We start from the raw sequence: 19,006 nt of genomic DNA on the forward strand, positions 1-19,006 counted from the left end.
TGCGGGAGCTGTAGCCGTTGCCCCTACCGCATGCTCTTGGGAAACAGGAACTCTGAAGGACTGCTGGGTGCTGACCCTGGAGTGTTTCACCAGCCCTGGGACGGGACTGCTTGACGGCAGGGCGCAGCTCCCAGGTGCAGAAAGAGGCAATGGGCAACTAGGGTGCTTGCAGGGGCCATTTTGTGGTGCATATGTTCAGATGCAAGAAAAGTCCTGGGGGTGGAGAGAGAGCCTGGCATTAAGAGCACTCACCGCTCTTCCAGAGAGCTTCCCTTAGGTTCCCAGCACCCAGGTTGGTGGCTCTCAGTGGCCCGCAGCTCCAGTTCCAGGGGTTCTAGTCTCCACGGGCACTGCACGAAGGTGGTGCACACAAACTCACATGGCCTCACACACATATATGTATGCACGAGAAATAGTTCTTTAAAAAAAAATTAAATAGAACATCGTTTTCCCATGAAAGTGTCTGTAGGTCTGTCCTGGTGGAAATCCTCTGGCTTAACAAATAATTTCAGGAGGACTGCAGACAGGTCTGACTCACCTAGACTCATCACAAGAACGCATTATACGGGCTGTGGGTGAAGCGCCATTGGTAGACCTAACTGGGCATGAGCAAGATTCTGGCTTTGCTCCCAGTTCCACACACACCAGGAGTGGTGCACATGCCTATGATGGGAGGCAGAGACAGGGGGGTCAGAAGTTCAAGGTTATTCTCACTACATAGTGAGTTTGAGGCCAGTTTGAGCTACTTGAGACTCTATTTTTTAAAAAAATAATTTTCTTTTTTTATTAAGAAATTTTCTATTCATTTTACACACCAACCACAGATCTCCCTCTCCTCCTGCCCTCCAGCTTTTCCCCCCAACCTACCCCCCATTCCCACCTCCTCCAAGGCAAGGCCTCCCATGGGGAGTCAGCAGAGCCTGGTACATTCCGTTGAGGCAGGGCCAAGCCCCTCCCGCCTCCTCAAGGCTGTGTGAGGTGTCCCACCATAGGCAGTGGGCTCCAAAAAGCCCACATATGCACCAGGGACGGATCTTGATCCCACTGCCAGGGGCCCCTTAAGCAGATCAAGCTACACAACTGTCTGGCTTATGCAGAGGGCCTAGTCCAGTCCCACGGAGGCTCCACAGCTGTTGGTGCAGTTCGTGAGTTTCCACCAGCTTGGTTCAGTTGTCTCTGTAGGTTTCCCCATCATGATCTTCACCCCTCCCCCCCTTGCTCATACAATTCCTCTTCTCTCTCTTCAGCTGGACTCCTGGAGCTCGGCCTGGTGCTTGGCTGTGGATCTCTGCATCTGCTTCCATCAGTTACTGCATGAAGGCTCTGTGATTAGTTAGGGTAGTCACCAGGCTGATTACCGGAGTAGGCCAGTTCAGGCGCCCTCTCCACTACTGCTAGTAGTCTAAGGTGGAGACTCTAAAAAAAAGAAAGAAAGAAAGAAAGAAATCCAAAGGTGAGATCGTGAACAATACAGAAAAGACAAGAATTTCTGTTCACATCAGTTAAACTAGTCCCCAGATTCTCAGAACACAAGGTTAACACCAAGTTGTGCTGTTCGGGTTTTGTTGCTGTGGAAAAGCACTGGGGTTAAATCAATCCAGAGGAGGAAAGGTTTATTTTTGCACCCTGGTTAGAAACCCTGCTCTCCTGCACTCCTGTCAGGTGCCCGGGTGATTTATTTGAACTCGCTGACCCTGGTGTGGCCAGTGTGGGTGACAGGTGATGAAGTGAGTGCTTTGGGCTTACATGGGTAAGATGGAGGAGGAGCATTCGGTGCTGGGCTTGAAGGGAGAGTGAGCTTGTGGAAAAGAAGAAATTGAGTCAGAAAGCAGGATTCCACTGGCTAATTCTGTTGTTAATCAGACATGGGTGAACTGGAGATTGTCACCACCCTCCTCTGGGGACCAAGGCAGGTGGCCCAAGTCCTATGCCCTGATGCCAGCTCTTTCTGCAGGCTCACTGGCTGGATGGCTTGTCACTGCTCAAGGGTCAAAGCTGCCTCTCTGTTGTTCCCACACCCTACCCAACCCTTGAACTGAGTTCTGCAGCTGACGGGGCTCTGTAACCAGGCTGGGCTGGCAGGCTCCCCACTCCTCCGAGTTTCTGCTCTGAGATGAGCTTTCTGAAATGCCTTTGAAGTCTCACGGTCCTGGATACGACTCCAGACCCCTCCACCTCCTTATTCCACATCCTCACACAAGTGGCTCAAACTTGTGGGAAACGTCACGAATAAAGGTCACGATTCCTGGCAGGTATCCTGACTGTCAACCACCCATGCGCCCAGGTTGCTGTTACCTTGAAGAGTTTGACAAACTGAATTGGAGTTGTGATTTGTTTTTCATCCCTGGTTATAGGACCTGTCCAACATAGTTATAAGCAATGCAAGTTATGACATATTATGCTGGATTTATTTCCTTGCTTCAAATTTTAAAGCACCATAGATCTAGATCATCATGGAAAGATTTAAAAGAGATGGGGAAAAAAACCACTTTTTTCCCCTGCTAAACCTCTGGGGTGGGGCTATGTATTTTGATTTTATACTTAGCACATTTTATTGTGTTTTTTTTTTTTCCTTTAAAGAAAAATAAGACAGGGTTCTAGTCTCAGTTAGCTTGCTATGTAGCCCAGACTGGCTTCAAACCTGAAACCATTCTCCTGCCTCAGCCTTGCAAGGAGCGTGGTTACAGGCGACTGCCACCAGCCCTGGCTTACCTAACCTTTTTAGTTCAATAAGCAACCTCAGTCTCTTGTGGTTTGGATTTGATTTGTCCCTGGAGGTCTCACATGGTAGGAGTTTGGTCCTTAGTGTGGTGTTTTTTTTTTTTTTTTTTTTTTTTTTTTTTTTTTTTTTTTGTGAAACAAAGTTTTATTGGGATTCTTACAAGAGTAGAAATGACTCAAAGACAGCTATAGCACCAAGCCCACACCATCATGAGTGACAATTCACAGAATCTGGAGCCTGGAGCTAGTGTGGTGATTTTTAAGATGTGGTGGGATCTATATATTACCATGGGGGCCCGGTGCTCAAGGAAGGAATTTATGTAGGGTTCACGATACTCTGCTTGGCTCTTGAGAGAGTGTAATTATAAAGGTACATGCCTGGGCCTGTCTCCCTCCCAGGCTTCCTGTCTGGCCAGATCTTACACACTTTTGCCATGATGTCATCCACAATGGCATCCAGCAAAAAAAACTCCTTAAAAGAGCTGACATTATGCTGGACTATTCAGAAGCAGAAATCTGATAGTCGGACTTGGATGCAGTGGTTCATGCCTGTAACCCCAGAGCGCAGGAGGCAGAGATCTGAAACTCTCTGTGAGCTAGAGGCCAATCTGGAGGTGGGGGAGGGAGGGGAGAGGGAGAGAGGGAGAAAAAGACCTGTGGTGGCCTTTAGGTCAACGCTGTTTCCTCACAGTAATAATCACTGTTTTCTTCCCACTACGTTATTTCTTATGTGGCTTGGGAATTTCAAGCAAAGAGAACCAAGAATTTGCAATTAAAGAAAAATTATGGAAGAGAGATGAAAGGCTTCCATTTCAATGGGATACGTGTGTCAGAGGCACGTGCATACGGCCTCAGTGGTGAGGTGCCTGCTGATTATTTCAGTGGCAGCCTTTTTAATTAGCATGCCACAGTCACACACTTTCCCATCGGCTCTCATAACTGCTCTTCCAACGAGGTTTCCACCAGGGATGCTGTTAGCTGAAATAACAGATGACCCAATTCCGAGTTAATGAAGAGACGGTGAAGGCTCTCGAGCTCACATTAAAAGAGGTCCAGGGAGATTCCCCTCTGCTAGTCCTGTGATCAAAGCATCCCAAGGCGGATGGAAGTGCCAGTCCCTTCTAGCTCTGTCAGCTTCTTGCCCATGCCTGTCATGGGAGAGGTCAGCTTCCCATGGCAGCTCGGATTCTATCTCCCCAGAAGATAATCCTCTCCCCACATCTCTCACACACAGGCTTAAGTGTGCTCAAGGGTTGGAACATCTTCATTTGGCTTAGGCTATCAGCTTGAGTGTGACGGACATTGAACAGTCAACCATAATGTCCTCCACATTCTTCCGTGGGGGTGGAGGGCGTCATCTGATCTGAGGTTGGCAAGCTACAGACATGGGACTGTATCTGGCAGGCTGGCTGTTTTCAAAAGTGAAGTTTTCTTGGCCCACAGCCACGCACATATGCTCACACATTGCTGATGGCAGCTCTCATGCCACAGGGGCAGAGCTGAGGATGACAAAAAACGGTACGCCCCATACAGCCTAAACAATTTATGGTCTGACCAACCCTTTGATGAGTTTGCTGGCCTTTGCTCTGGATGAAGCAAAGGAATTAAGTTAAACAACCAGTCCAAAGTCAAAGGGCTGATAGGAAGCAGAGAAGGGAGTCCAGATACCCCAACCCCAGGTCTGCCAGGGCAGAGACAGGAGCCCAGATACCCACTGTCCCCAGGTCTGCCAGGAGACTTTCTTTGACTGAGCTGGCATTTTTTGCCATGTCTACCGATAGTGCCTAACAAATAGAATACTGCTGACTTAAACTTGTGGGAAAAAAATGGCCGCAACAACTGATCCAGTGCTTAGAAACAACTATTTCAGGGGCTGGAGAGACGGCTCAGTAGTTAAGAGTACTTGCTGCTCATCCGGAGGGCCAGGGCTCTATTTCCAGCACTCACATGGCAGCTGCAGCTCTAATTCCAGGGGCATCTTCAGGCCTCTTCTGGCACCAGTCCTGCACACAGTACAGAGACATACACGCAGGCAAAACATCCAGACACCCACAAGAAAAAGTATGAAAAGGGGCTGGAGAGACGGCTCAGTGGTTAAGAGCCCATGTTGCTCTTGAAGAGGACCCGGGTTCAGTTCCCAGCAACCACAGGGCAGCTCACAACCATCCATAACTATGCCAGTTTCAGGGGATCTGATGCCTTCTGACCTTCTTAAGCACCAGGCATGTACATGGTGTACATGCAGGTAAAACACTCAAACACATAAAATAAAATAAAATGAATCTGAAAAGCAGGGAGGCTGAGAGAGGGCAAGAGAAAAGGAAAAGATGTCTACCATGACCCACAGCCTCCACTAATGTTCTTCCTCATTTCATACACGCAGGCTTACATGTGCCTGGATCTAAGAGCATGGCCCAGAGGTAGGACATCACGGTTTAACTCAGTGACTGGGACACGGGGGGTACTGACGCCCAGTTTTCCAAAGATACAAACACCAATTGGAATGTCGGAGTATTTCAATAACCAGTGCGATAAAAAGAGAGATAGAAAAAAATGACTTTATCTAGGGGTGGTGGCACACGCCTTTAATCCTGGCAGAGGCAGGAGGGTAAATCCAAGTTTGAGGCCAGCATGATCTGTAGAGAGTTCTAGACCAGCCAGGGCTACTACATGTAAGACACTGACTGACACACACACAAGTAACATTTTCATGTAGACGAAATGTTGACGCATATTTATTTTGATAGTATTAAAACAATATATAGCCAGTATTAATCACACTTCCAAAAAATTCTTTTGAGACAGGATCTTATGATGTAGATCAGGCTGGCCTTGAAGTCACTGAATTCCATCTGCTTCTGCCTCCTAAGTGTTGAGATTAGGTGTGACTTCCAATTTTGTTTTTAATTTGTGTGTGTGCGCCCATGAGTGTATGCTCATACATACAGAGGTCAGAGGAGGAGATCTAGTATTTTCCTCAATAAATAATTGAGATAAAATATACACCTATCTCTGTCTGTCTGTCTGTCTAACTCTCTCTCTGTCTGGGTGTGTAAATATCTGAAGCCTGCCGTTTTTTCCTATGCTGGACAGCCATCAAGCTCCCAAGATCCGCTGTTCTCTATCTCCCAACACGTGTTATAGGCACACGTGGTTGTATTAGGCTCTTACATGCATGTTGGGGACTTGAACTTGGGTCCTGTTGCTTTCACAACAAGGACTCTTACCTACTGAGACATCTCTCCAGCCCCTGTGTATTTGTTTTTTAAGACAGGGTCTGGCTACTTAGGCTGGTTCCAAACCCTAATCTCCCTGCCTCAGCCTCCTGAGTGCTGGGTTCACAGATAAGGGCCGCCAAACCCAGCCATACTTTGAATTGGGTTTGGATCTTTTCTCATGCTAGTGAACGTTTCCAAATAAGGTCACAGTGCTGGTTACTTGTTTTTTTTTTTTTCCTCTGATTTTTTTTTAGACGGGGTTTCTCTGTCTGTGTAGCTTTGAGCCTTTCCTGGGACTCATTCTGTAGATCAGGCTGGCCTTGAACTCACAAAGATCCTCCTGCCTCTGCCTCCCAAGTGCTGGGATTAAAGACATGCGCCACCACTGCCCGGCTAAAAGATTTTTTTTTTTTTTTTTTTTTTTCCGAGACAGGGTTTCTCTGTGTCGCTTTGCGCCTTTCCTGGAACTCGCTCTGTAGCCTAGGCTGGCCTTGAACTCACAAAGACCCTCCTGCTTCTGCCTCCTGAGTGCTGGGATTAAGGGAGTGCACCACCACTGCCTGGCTGCTGATTAGTTTTTAAAGAATTACTATTATTATTACTTGTCAACTTAATACAAGCTAAAATCATCTAGTAAAAGGGAACCTCAATTAAAATTCAGATTGGCCTTTTAGCATGTATGTGGGATATTTTTCTTTATTATGGATTGATGGGGGGGGGGTCCAGCCCACCACCCCTGGGCAAGTGGTCCTGAGTTTTATTCATGCACCCCTTTAGTCTCAGCACTCAGGAGGCAGAGGCAGGCAGATCTCTGAGTTCAAGGCCAGCCTGGTCTACAGAGTAAATTCCAGGACAGCCAGGGCTACAAAGAGAAACCCTGTCTCAAAAAACAAGACAAGACAAAACAAAACAAAACAAACAACAACAAGAAGAACCATTAAAAAGGCAGGCTGAAGAAGCCCTGGGGAGCAAGCCGGTAAGCAGCGTTCCTCCACAGCTTCTGCTTTAGTTCCTGCCTCCAGGTTCCTGCCAACTCCCCTCAGCAATGGAGTGTGACTTACATGAGCTTTACTTTAATAAGCCCTTCCCTTCAAGCTGCTTTTGGTCAGAATATGTGTAACAGCCACAGCAAGCAACTGATACAGTCACCTGACATCCTGGGGCTTGGGACCTCAGTGTCACTTGAAGGTCAGTGGAACTTATATATAAAACATCTGGTTAGGGGGCAAGACTCGAGGAAAAAAGCACCGGAGAGTAAGTGAGCTAGTAGGCTGAGGAAAGAGACCTCAAAGCCACTGTGACCTACTTACGATGAAAACTGGATTATGTGGTGACTTGACTCTAAGTCTCCAGGGTTTCACTTCCTTTAACAAAACTCCAAGTTCTTGTCGGGCGGTGGTGGCGCACGCCTTTAATCCCAGCACTCGGGAGGCAGAGGCAGGCGGATCTCTGTGAGTTCGAGGCCAGCCTGGTCTACAGAGCGAGTTCCAGGAAAGGCGCAAAGCTACACAGAGAAACCCTGTCTCGAAAAAACAAAACCAAACCAAACCAACCAAACAACCAACAAATAAACAAAAACCCTCCAAGTTCCTAAACACTCTACCGTGCCCCAGCTCTTGTCTGTACCCAGTACATTTCCTAGGTCTGTCACAGGCATTAGTCCAAAGCAAGTTGTTCTCCATCTTCAGAATCTTGTGTGTGTGTCTAAGTGTACAGTGTGCATGCCACAGCATGTGGAAGTCAGAGGACAATCCCTCAGGTTAGTCCCTGCCTTCCACCCTGTTTGAGGCAGTATCTTGTTAGCTGCTGCATACATCAGGCTAGCTAGCCCACATGCTTCCCAGTAGGAGCATTGGGATTAGAGGTGTGTGCTACTCAGGCCAGCTTGACGTGGGTTCTAGAGATTCTAACTCAGTTCCTTAACCCAGGGAGGAAAGTGTTCTATCCACTGGGCTATCCCACCATCTCCATTCATAAACTCTAAACAATTTATTATATTTGTTTTGCGCGCGCGCGCGCACACACACCCACACCCACACCCACTACCAACATTTGTCAGGCTTGGTGGCTAGCGTGATTACCTACCAAGCCATCTCTCTTTCCCTTATTCATGAAGTTTTAAAGATTAAGTTTCCAGTCTTTCTCCTCCAGATAAAAACACTTCCTCTGGGAATCCCTCTGCTTCCTGCAGAAAGAGTTAGAATTATAGGTGGCTGTCTCCCTGCCTTCCCAGTGGGTAATTATTCAAGCGACCTGCCTGGCACACTCGTTCGCTTGTCTGTCTCAAAGCTGTGAGTTTCTCCGGGGGGCGTGGCTTCCTGTCTTTGCCACCCCGCAGGCACAGAAACAACATGCTTAGGTCTTCAGCTTGTGGTCGCTCAGGGAGCCTCATGGGCTTCTCTCGCCGAACGATTTTTGCTGTAAATAAAGGAGATGGTGGTGGTCAGTATGGAGGTCTAATGCACCTTCTAACTCTAACTAAAGTTTGTGAGCAAGTTTTCTCAGGAGATATCTTCCCCAGATCTGCCCTTGGGAACTCCTGGGTTCCACGATAGGGAGTTTTACAAACTGAGGAACCACAAAAACACAAAACAAACAAAAAACATGCCCAGTACTGATAAGGATGTGAAAAACTGAATATGTCATACACTGCTCCTCAGGATAAATGTCAGAACTGCTACTCTGAGAAACAAGATTTTTCTAGAAACTATAGCTACGCTGTCAACTTCATGGGGGTGGGGGGCTCCTAATTTACCATGTTGATTTGGTATTTTATTGGCCTAGAAGTGTTAAACTTATTTTTCCATTTGTACAGGGATAACAGTGTATTAGATATATAAGGTCTTAATTTACATGTATTTTATTATAGATTTACAATTAATTTTCTCTTTTCTGAGACAGGGTCTCTCTACATAGCCCTGGCTGTCCTGGCACTCACTCTGTAGACCAGGCTGGCCTCTTGGCCTTGAATCACAGAGATCCACCTGCCTCTCCTCTCAAGTGCTTGGATTAAAGGCATATACCACCATGCAGATTTGCAATTTCTTTTGTGGGAAGTGGTTTGAGACAGGGTCTCAGGTACTTCAGGCTAGCTTTAAACAGGTTATAATATAGCTGAGGGTGACCTTGAACTTCCGATTCACCTATTTCTAACTCCTGAGTGCTGGGTTTATAGGACCGCACCACAATGAACGGCATACATTTAAAAAAGTGCAATTTCTTATAAAACAACATTCATTTCAGATGGGGGTATGCATGCCTGTCGTCCCAGCCTGAGGTCAAACAGGAGGATCATGGGTCGAGGCTAGCTTGGGCTACATAGTAAGCTGCAGCTTAGCCTTGGCTGTGCAAAGGTGTTTTCTCAAATATAAACAAACAAATAAGTAAATAAAAAATTTGTGTGCCATGTGGCTCTTGGGTGCCCCAGGTCAATGAAATCTTATGTGCCTACAAAAACTTGCACGTAAATATTCACGGAGCTCTATTTGCAATGGCATGACAGAAGACGATGAATAAACCACAGTGTATCCGCACCAAGAAACACCTGCTCAGCAATAAAGGAGAATGAGTTACTGACACCCGTGAAAACCTGTGTGAATCTTAATTCTCCTGAGTGGGAAAAGCAAGTCTAGAAAGGCAAATTGAAAATGCTATGATTCTACTGGTACATATGCATTTCTACAGAATCTCACTATGTGTTGCTCAGGCTCGACTCAAGCTTATGGGATGGAGCGATTCCCCTCATCTTCCACTCCTGAGTAGCTGGGAAGCGTGTATGCGCTGCTCATCCTGCATAACGGTTTTCAGAAAACCGAGCCTTAGATATGGAAAGCAGATAGTGGTGAGCAGAGGTTAGAGATGTGGAAGGAGATTGGGGAAGTGGTCATAAAGGGAGCCTTGAAGGGTTTCAACTGTTTTTTGTTTTGCTTTGTTTGGGACAGAGTCTCAGATATCCCTGCTGGCCTCAGATTCACTATATAGTCAAGGATGGCCTTGAATAAACTCTTGATCTTCTTGCCTAAGTCTCCCAAGTTCTGGGAGTCCAGGAGTGTATCTATCAGAAACACACACAAACAAAACTGGGGGGGGGGATTTGAAAAAGATCTGTAGATATTATTACTACCTATGCCCCAAACTGTGGTTATGATGTAATTTTGTGAGTTGGTACCATTGGGGGAAGCTAGGTAAAGGGTATATGAAAACTTCCTGAGGAAAGGTTTTTGTTGTTTTTTTTTTGGGGGGGGGCAGGGTTTCTCTATAGCTTTGGAGCCTGTCCTGGACTAGCTCTGTAGACCAGGCTGGCCTTGAACTCAGAGATCCACCTGCCTCTGCCTCCTGAGTGCTGGGATTACAGGAGTGTGCCACCACTGCCCGGCCTAAAGGAGAAAAAAAAAAAAAAAAAAAAAATCAATTTTTTTTTTGTTTTTGTTTTTTTTTTGTTTTTTTTTTTTGGTTTTTCCAGACAGGGTTTCTCTGTGTAGCTTTGGAGCCTTTCCTGGAACTCTCTCTGTAGCCCGGGCTGGCCTTGAACTCAGAGATCTGCCTGCCTCTGTGTTGTTGTTTTGTTTCATTTTTCGAGACAGGGTTCCCTGTGTAGCTTTGGAGCCTGTCCTGGAACTCACTCTGGACCAGGCTGGCCTCGAACTCACAGAGATCTGCCTGCCTCTGCCTCCAGAATGCTGGGACAAAGGCATGTGCCACCATGCCAGGTTGAGGAAAGTTTAATAACAAATGATTAACTATTTACATAGTACATTTTCAGATATGAAGAAGATGCAAACTGTCTCCTTAAACATCAGAGAGCTTGAGTGAGAATTTTCTACCCTACAACCCAATTGAAACCTGAGTAGAAAACTGAATTAAAGTTGTGTTTCATTTGAAATTTAAAGTCCCCAAAGACAGAATTATTAACAGAAGAGGGCTAGAGAGGTGGCTCAATGCTTGAGTACTGGCTGCTCTTCCAAAGGACCCAGGTTCAATTCCCAGCACTCACATAGCAGCTCACAACTGTCTGTAACTCCAGTTTCAGGGGGATCTGATACCTTCACACAGATACACGTGCAGGCAAAACACCAGTGCACATAAAATAAAAATAAATAAATCATTGCGAAAGGAACTAGTAGGGGAGTATGTATGAAGATACAGAGAAACTTGATGTGGGTCCCCTGACACAGTGCAGAGAGGTGGCCCAGAAATGGACAGGCGTAGAAGGGGCTCACATCTCACAGGAAGCTGTAGTTTAGCCTAACATGGAACAGAAGCGCCTTGTATCAACTGTGCTGGAGCTGGTCTGTGGTTGCAGTAGACGCTGTTGTTAGCTATTTCCTTCCATTGACAAACTCCCTCCTGGAGGAAGGATGGGGCCTCCTAATATCCAGGAAGCTCTGGTCCTTGCAAGGTTCATAAGGTCCCCACCCCAGGGTCCTCCAATCAGTAAACAGACTCAGGGAAAGGGTTGTCCCGTGGGGCTGCCTGCGTGTTTTTCAGGAAGATCCAGGGATGCAGCTGTCATGGTGGAGTGTGCTTTGTGACGCAGGTCCTTTAGGTAACGCCACTGTAAGTCACCGGCTCTCCAGGATGCACTCAGGTAATTTCTTTGGTTTGTCCTTCAGTGCACTATCTGGGGTGAGTAGACATTTGTTCACATTTCATCAGGAAAAGTCATACAACAGCCACTGTGTGTAGCATTAAGTCCAGAACAGATGACCAGCACACATGGGTACGGATGGATGTACCCAGCACTGCAGGAGACCCTCTTCTACGATGCCCTTGGAAAGCTAGAAAGCTTAACATCATATTCCTTTAGGTAAACTAAAAGCAAGTTTACTATCTGCCATGAGGGGTGTATTTGCAGCTGATTACCGGCACATGTGGCTTCAGCAAACGTACTGATTCTCCTGCAAGGCAAAAACTGCTTATTGGTCTGAAGTTCCAAGGTTCCAAGGTTTGAGGGAAGTGGTCAGCAGCATGGGCCAGGACTTTGATGGTTTCCATTTTGTTACCACTTGGTTGGCTGGTGTTCCAGTTCTGGTCTTGTTACTGTGATAAACCATGACCAAAAACAATCTGGGGAGAAAGGGTTTGTCTTAGACTTCCAGGTCACAGTCCTTCATGGAGGGAAATCAGGGCAGGAGCTCAAGGCCAGGAGCCTGGAGCAGAAGCCAGGGTTGAACACTGTTTACTGGCTGGCACCTTTGTCTTGCGTACTGCAGGCCATCTCCTTGAGGATGGTGCTGCCTACATCCAACGAGCAATCAAGAAAAGGCCCACGGGGACATGATCACAGGCCAATCTGATCAAGAAAGTTCTTTAGTATATATAACACACTCTCTTGTGTCTTATCCTATTGGAGAAAAAAAAAATTGACAGAAGGACCCAGGTCACTGCTACCAAGTCACACTGTCAGGATGGGGCAGCAGCCTTGGCTCTGGCTGTACGCATGGCTGTGAAGCAGGGACCTCACACTGTCCATCTGGAGGCGCCCTTTGCAAAGGGGATAAGGGGTTCTGCAGGAAGGCAGCAAGCTGTGCCTGCCCGTTCTCCTCTCCGCTCCATGCTATAGACCAAGATTCTAGTCCTAGCCAGAGGTTTACCAACTAGGAAACAGATGCTGTTGGAGAAGGAAAGGCTGCTGACTCTCTATTCTCACATTTCCATCCTTTGAGAAAGCGTCTTACTTGGAATCCTTGGGTGGCCTAGTACTATGTAGTTCAGGTTAGCATGGGAAGCTGATGAAATCCTCCTGCCTCAGCTTCCCAAATGTTGGTGTTGTAAGCGTGAGCCACCATGTCTGGTGACTTAGGTCAGAATCTTTATTGCTGTGATGAAACAGAACACCATGACCAAAAAGCAAGCTGGGGAGGAAAGGGTTTATATGGTTTACACCTCCATATCACTGTTCATCACTGAAGGAAGTCAGGACAGGAACTCAAACAGAGCAGGAACTTGGAGGCAGGGGCTGATGCAGAGGCCATGGAGGGGTGCTGCTTACTGGCTGGCTCCCCATGGCTTGCTCAGGCACCACCTGCCCAGGGATGGCACCACCCACAATAAGCTGGGCCCTCCCACACCAATAACTAATAAGAAAATGCCCAGCAGCCAGTTCTTATGGAGGCATTTCCTCAGTTGGGGTCTCCTTTCAGCTAACTCTAGCTTGTCTCAAGTTGACATAAAACTGTCAGCACACCTGGCTTCCATTTCTCATATTGATTCTGATAGTTTTGGGCTGACAACAGGCATAAGCCAGTATGACCACTTGTTCCGAAAGCCTGATAACTTGAATTTGATCTGAGGAACCCACAGCGGAGGGAGAGAACTGACTCCTGAGAGTTGTTCTTTGACCTCTATGTGTGTGCCATGGCATATTTGTGTGCGCGCGCGCGCACACACACACACACACACACACACACACACACACACACACACACACACGACAGTGTCTCACTGTGTAGCCCCAGCTGACTTGGGACTTTTTGTGTACTTCAGGCTAGTCTCACAGAGATCCGCCTGCCTTCGCCTCCCATGTGCTGGGATTAAAGGCGTGCAGCACACCCAGCAAGTTTGTTTTTTGTTCTCAAAGACAGGGTCTCATGTAGCCCAGGCTGGCTTCAAACTCACTGTGTACCCAAGGATGATCTTGAACTTCTGCTGCTCTGGCTCCCGCCTCCCTCCCGAGGTTAGAGGTGTAGGCTACCACACCTGTTTATTGTTTTTAGCCGGGTTTTATACTGTAGCCTAGTCTTGTCTGGAATTCACTGTGTAGCACAAGGTGATCTTGAACTCAAGGCAATCCTCCTGCCTCCACCCTGGGTGTACTGGGACTCAGATTATAAGAATGCCCACCATACCTTGCTAATCCTGATCCTTTTAATGAAGCAGCTTTCAGTCAATCCTGCAACAAGATGGTTCTTCATCCCAGTGGCCATTTCGCTCTTTGCTCTGAGTCTCTCTCAACTTTCTTTTTCTTTTTCCTTTCCTTTTCTTTTTTATGGCAGGTTCTGACTTTGTTGCCCTGGCTAACCTGGACTGTAGACCAGGTTGGCCTTGATCTCTCAGAGACTGACTGCCTCTGCCTTCTGAGTGCTGAGGTTAAAGAGAGTAGGCCTCTAGATTAGAGGCAAAACTCAGCTTAGAATTAAAGGTGTGTCCAAAGACCCAGCAAATGGACTTCGGGGTCTCTCTCGGAAGACGAAATTGGTGAGCTGCAGAAAACTCATTTCCTGACTGTACAGCCTTGGCCAGGCGGTCAGCTTCTTCAAGACTCACACCAACCGAAGTTAAATGAAGAGAATGAAAGGACCCATGGCACTGGATCACTGTCATCTGCAATGGTGGTATCAGAGTGGTTCTGACAGTGAGCCTTCAGTATGGATCGCTGTCATCTGCCAGTGTTTCCACTTTAAGGCTAATTAAGTGCACTCTATTTTTTTTTTTTTGTTTCCGTTTTTTTTGTTTTTTGAGACAGGGTTTCTCTGTGTAGCTTTGTACCTTTCCTGGAACTCACTTGGTAGCCCAAGCTGGCCTTGAACACACAGAGATCCGCCTGGCTCTGACTCCCGAGTGCTGGGATTAAAGGCGTGCGCCACCACTGCCCAGCTAAATGCACTCTATTAAAGAGCTAGAGACTCTAGGAATAGCTAGAATACATTTTCCCCCAAATTTATATTAAATGGACTATCATCTGAACCTGATCGGCTTGAGGAAAGGATATTTTATAAGCTCAGGATTTAGCACTGTTTTTGGCCAAAAATAGTTTCCCTCTATTCCCATGTGACTTCTCTCAAGTTAAAGGCCTTGTATGAAAGACAAGTCGTTCATTTTTTTTTCCTGTGACTTTGCACTCACCTGCCATGTCCTTTCTCTATATTTTCAACCTGCTCTCCTGGGCTCATCTCCAAAGCTATCTTTTCTACACTAAGATTTTTTTTTCTTCTTCTCAACTTCTCATTTGGAAAAATAAAAAGTCAAACCTTCAGAAAAGGCGACATGACAGTACAAGGTCACCAATAAGTTTCTCCTACATTGAACTCTAAGCATTTCTTAAGATCCGCTTTCTGTCTATGTGTGTTTCCTAAAGCATTCAAAAGTTGCCAATATTGCGATCCCTCACACTTGGTGTGTATCACCTAAGAACATGGCCACTCTTCTGCACAGCTAAATACTAATACCTCACCCCAGACACTAACATTGATGAAACATTAACTACCATATAATTTTCACGGCAAAGCTGGGTACTGAACCCAGAGTCTTACACATGCTAAGCAAGTTTTGTATCACTGAACTACGTCATCCGCCCTCAAATATTTTGAAAAAATGGTTCACGTATCACCATAGGCAAGGAACGACACATGGAATGGAAAAGTGCTTTGAGAATCTTGGCGGAATCATCTTCTTCCTCGGTGTTCTGGAATTTTCTTTAAGCTTCTGCTTGAGATTCCGGGTCTTCTGGACACTGTCAGCTTGACACCTTGGGGCTATGGTGTTCCACAGGGGCAACTGTTAGCTTTGTCTGCCCCTGCTACTGCCCCCCCCCCATGAAACTGGGGTGATCTGCCATTTGAGCTGTGTTCCTAGAGTCAGGCCAAAATGGCAGGGACAAAAAGATTGAGCCAGCATAATGAATGATACAGTGGTGGGGTCACCTGGATTCTGAGCCCGACTGTTTGTGAGCTGGAGGGACTATTTGTGTCCCAGGGCTGTAACCGCAGAGAGCATTGGGGAAGGGGAGACTTAACAAGACATTTGTTTTCCATTTGTTTTCTGGTTTTGCAGGCCAGAAGTCCAAAATGATGGTGCTGGCCGGCCCTGGCTCTCTCTGAAGGTTCAGAAGATATTGGTTCCAGGCTGTTCTCTGAGTTCCTTGGGTTACCAGTGACCTGAGGCATCACCCCTCCCCTGAGTGACATCCTCAGTTTGTTCTCATTGTGTCTGTCTTTCCCCCACTTCTTACAAATCATTGGCCATATTGCCTGAAGAGCCCAGCCTATCCTAGTACATTATCTCGGATAATCCAACACAATGCCCTACTTTCAAACACACACACACACACACACACACACACACACACACACACACACACACACACACGACGCCGCAGTAGAAGGCCTTCCTCCGGACTTCCCAGCGACAGCATTTTTCTTTTTTGGTTTTGAGACAGGCTTTCTCTGGGTAGCCCTGTCTATCCTGTTCTGGAATTCACTCTGTAGCCCAGGCTAACCTCAAACTCAAATCTGCCTGCCTCTGCCTCCCAAGTGTTGGGATTAAAGGCATGTACCATCATGCCTGGCATTTCTAATGATTTTTGTCTTACTTTTTTTTTTATATTGGGTTTCATATAGCCCAGGCTGGCCTGGAACTTGCTATGTAGCCAAGGATGACCTTGAATGTCTGATTCTCCTGCTTGCACAAGAGCTGGGATTACTATGCCCAACAAATTGCACTAAAATGTTTCCATTTTGGTTCTAGGCTCCAAGTGAGGATGCTGAACTGTCTTTTATTGTCCTACATCTTCAGTCTCCTTTAATTTAGGACAGCTATTTTAAAATTTTCCTGTGTGTAAGAATTTCCTGGAGCCAGGAGTGATGGCACCTGTAATCCTAGCACATGGAAGGTGAAAACAGGAAAAAGATTTCAAGGCCAAAGCTATGCTTGGCTACACAGTTGAGTTCCAGGTGAATTTGGGTTACATGAGAATCTAGCTGTTGAAGTCAATGAAAGTTTGTGTACTTAGTGTATACTCGGCCCCAGGTTCAGTCTCTAGCCCAGAATCATTTCTGGACTCACATCTGGAATTTTTAGACAGGGTCTTGGTATGTATTCCAGACTGGCCTTGAACTTTTGATTCTACTTCCCCAGCCTCTCAGAGTGCTGGAATTACAAGTGTGTGCTACCAAAATTGGGCTTAAAATAATGTTTCTATCTTTTTTTTTGGTTTTTTGTTTGTTTGGTTGGTTTTTTCGAGACAGGGTTTCTCTGTGTAGCTTTGCCCCTTTCCTGGAACTCACTCTGTAGCCCAGGCTGCCTCGAACTCAGAGATCTGCCTGGCTCTGCCTCCTGAGTGTTGGGATTAAAGGCGTGTGCCACCACCGCCCAGTTTGTTTCTGTCTTTTTAAAAACAATGTTTAGGTTTGGGCTAGGCATGGTGGTGCAAACCTTTAATCCCAGCACTTGGAAGGAAGAGGGAGGAGATCTATGTGAGTTCGAGGACAGCCTGGTCTACAGAGCAAGTTCCAGGACAGCTAAGACTGTTATACAGAGAAACCTTTTCTTGGAACCCGTGCCCCCCGACCAGAAAAAAAGACTTGATTGTGAACCACCTGCTATGGGTACTGGGAACTGAACCTGGGTCCTCTGCAAGAGCAGGTGCTCTTAACCACTAGCCACCTCTGCAGGCCCCAAGTTTATTTTATAAAACAGGTACAATAAGAGCACAGCATACCCATAAACTAAAACAACTATAACAGTATATTAATGTTATTGAAATCTGATAAATTATTAATTCTGGAACTTTCAATTTAATTTTTTTTTTTTTGGTTTTTCGAGACGGGGTTTCTCTGTGTAGCTTTGTGCCTTTCCTGGAACTCGCTTTGGAGACCAGGCTGGCCTCGAACTCAGAGATCCACCTGCCTCTGCCTCCCGAGTGCTGAGATTAAAGGCGTGCGCCACCACCGCCCGGCTCAATTTAATATTTTTAATCTGAGATGGTCTATGGGAAAACTGAAACTGTGGTAAGGCAAGATTACTCCATTGATTAGGTTACAGTCGTCATGGTCCAATCACCTCTTAGAGTGCCATCACCTGTGGAGCAAGTCTTCACCACCGGAGCCTTTTTGGGGTGCTCCATTAGCTATCCAAAGAAAATGTACTTTGGAGTGATACTTTGAGAGGAAGTAAACATTCTGGTCCACAGTAACTTTTACCATTTTCAGTGATCACCCTTGTTTGCATCAATTGTTAACACTGGAGATGCAGACCCCGGACTTCAGCTTCTAGCAGGGGAGTGCACCTATGCCTCTACCCTCGACTCAAGATGGGTCCTTCTTGATCAGGGACAGGTCATTCTCTTCCATCAGCAGGTAGCTCCAGGAGGGATGCACATGGAGTGGAGAAGGAAAGGGGAATATCTGCCTAGTTAGGTAGATCAGCTGATCAATCAGGTGGTCAATGCAGGTGATATGTCACAGCCAGAAAGTCTTTCCACCCAGGGACCACTTCTTGATAGTCACAGTAGACGTCTGGAGAGCTCTGGGCCATACAGTATAGCTTATCTTTTTTTTTTCCCCCTTTTGAGACAGGGTCTCACTATGTAGTCGTGACTAGTCTTGATCTTACAGAGATATGCCTGCCTTTGAACTGTGGGGATTAAATTAAAGGCATATGCCGGGCGTGGTGGCGCACGCCTTTAATCCCAGCACTTGGGAGGCAGAGGCAGGCGGATCTTTGTGAGTTCGAGGCCAGCCTGGGCTACCAAGTGAGCTCCAGGAAAGGCGCAAAGCTACACAGAGAAACCCTGTCTCGAAAAAACCAAAAAAAAAAAAAAAAAAAAAAAAAAAAAATTAAAGGCATATGCCACCACAGCCAGCAGATTTATCTTACTTTCTGTGTGTATGTTTGTATGCTCCCATGGAGGTCAGAGGACTATGTTCTGTCTGCCTTCCCATCTTATCAGGACAGTCTGTACCTGGACCTCGCCAGATTCAGCAAGACTGGCTGGCCAGCAAACTCCAGGGATCCTTTTGTCTGTCTCTGTCTCTCCACCGGGGTTACGTGTGTTTGCATTCGGCCGCAGACTTGACTGTATGGGTGCTGGGGCTGGAGCTCAGGGCCTCATTCTAATGCAACACTTTACAGTCTGAGCCTTTTCCTAAGCCCCACGTTTATTTTACTTTCACCAGGTCACTGGCGTACACAACGTGGGCAGATTTTTCTGAACATAATAATAAACCTTTATAGACTGAACTGGTGGTACACGCTTGTAAACCCAGCACTCAGGAGGCTTAAGCAGAAGGCTCTGAATTCCAGCCCTGCCTGAGTCACATAGTGAAGCAGTCTCTGAAAGTTTTGAGTGT

The 19,006-nt window shown here is 46.6% G+C and overlaps 1 long non-coding RNA gene across 1 annotated transcript in view; it reads right to left on the reverse strand.

Annotated features, from left to right (window-relative positions):
• Nucleotides 1-1,376: 1,376 nt before the first annotated feature.
• Nucleotides 1,377-19,006, reverse strand: part of LOC114691370 — a 45,200-nt gene continuing 27,570 nt past the window's right edge. Inside the window, exons 2-3 of the long non-coding RNA XR_003734206.2 lie at nucleotides 8,025-8,357; nucleotides 1,377-1,416 (exon numbers count right to left, since the gene is read on the reverse strand). This is a non-coding gene — a long non-coding RNA (uncharacterized LOC114691370). The remainder of the gene's footprint in view (nucleotides 1,417-8,024; nucleotides 8,358-19,006) is intronic.

The sequence above is a fragment of the Peromyscus leucopus genome, chromosome 8a, assembly GCF_004664715.2.
Source record: "Peromyscus leucopus breed LL Stock chromosome 8a, UCI_PerLeu_2.1, whole genome shotgun sequence".
Taxonomy (NCBI): domain Eukaryota; kingdom Metazoa; phylum Chordata; class Mammalia; order Rodentia; family Cricetidae; genus Peromyscus; species Peromyscus leucopus.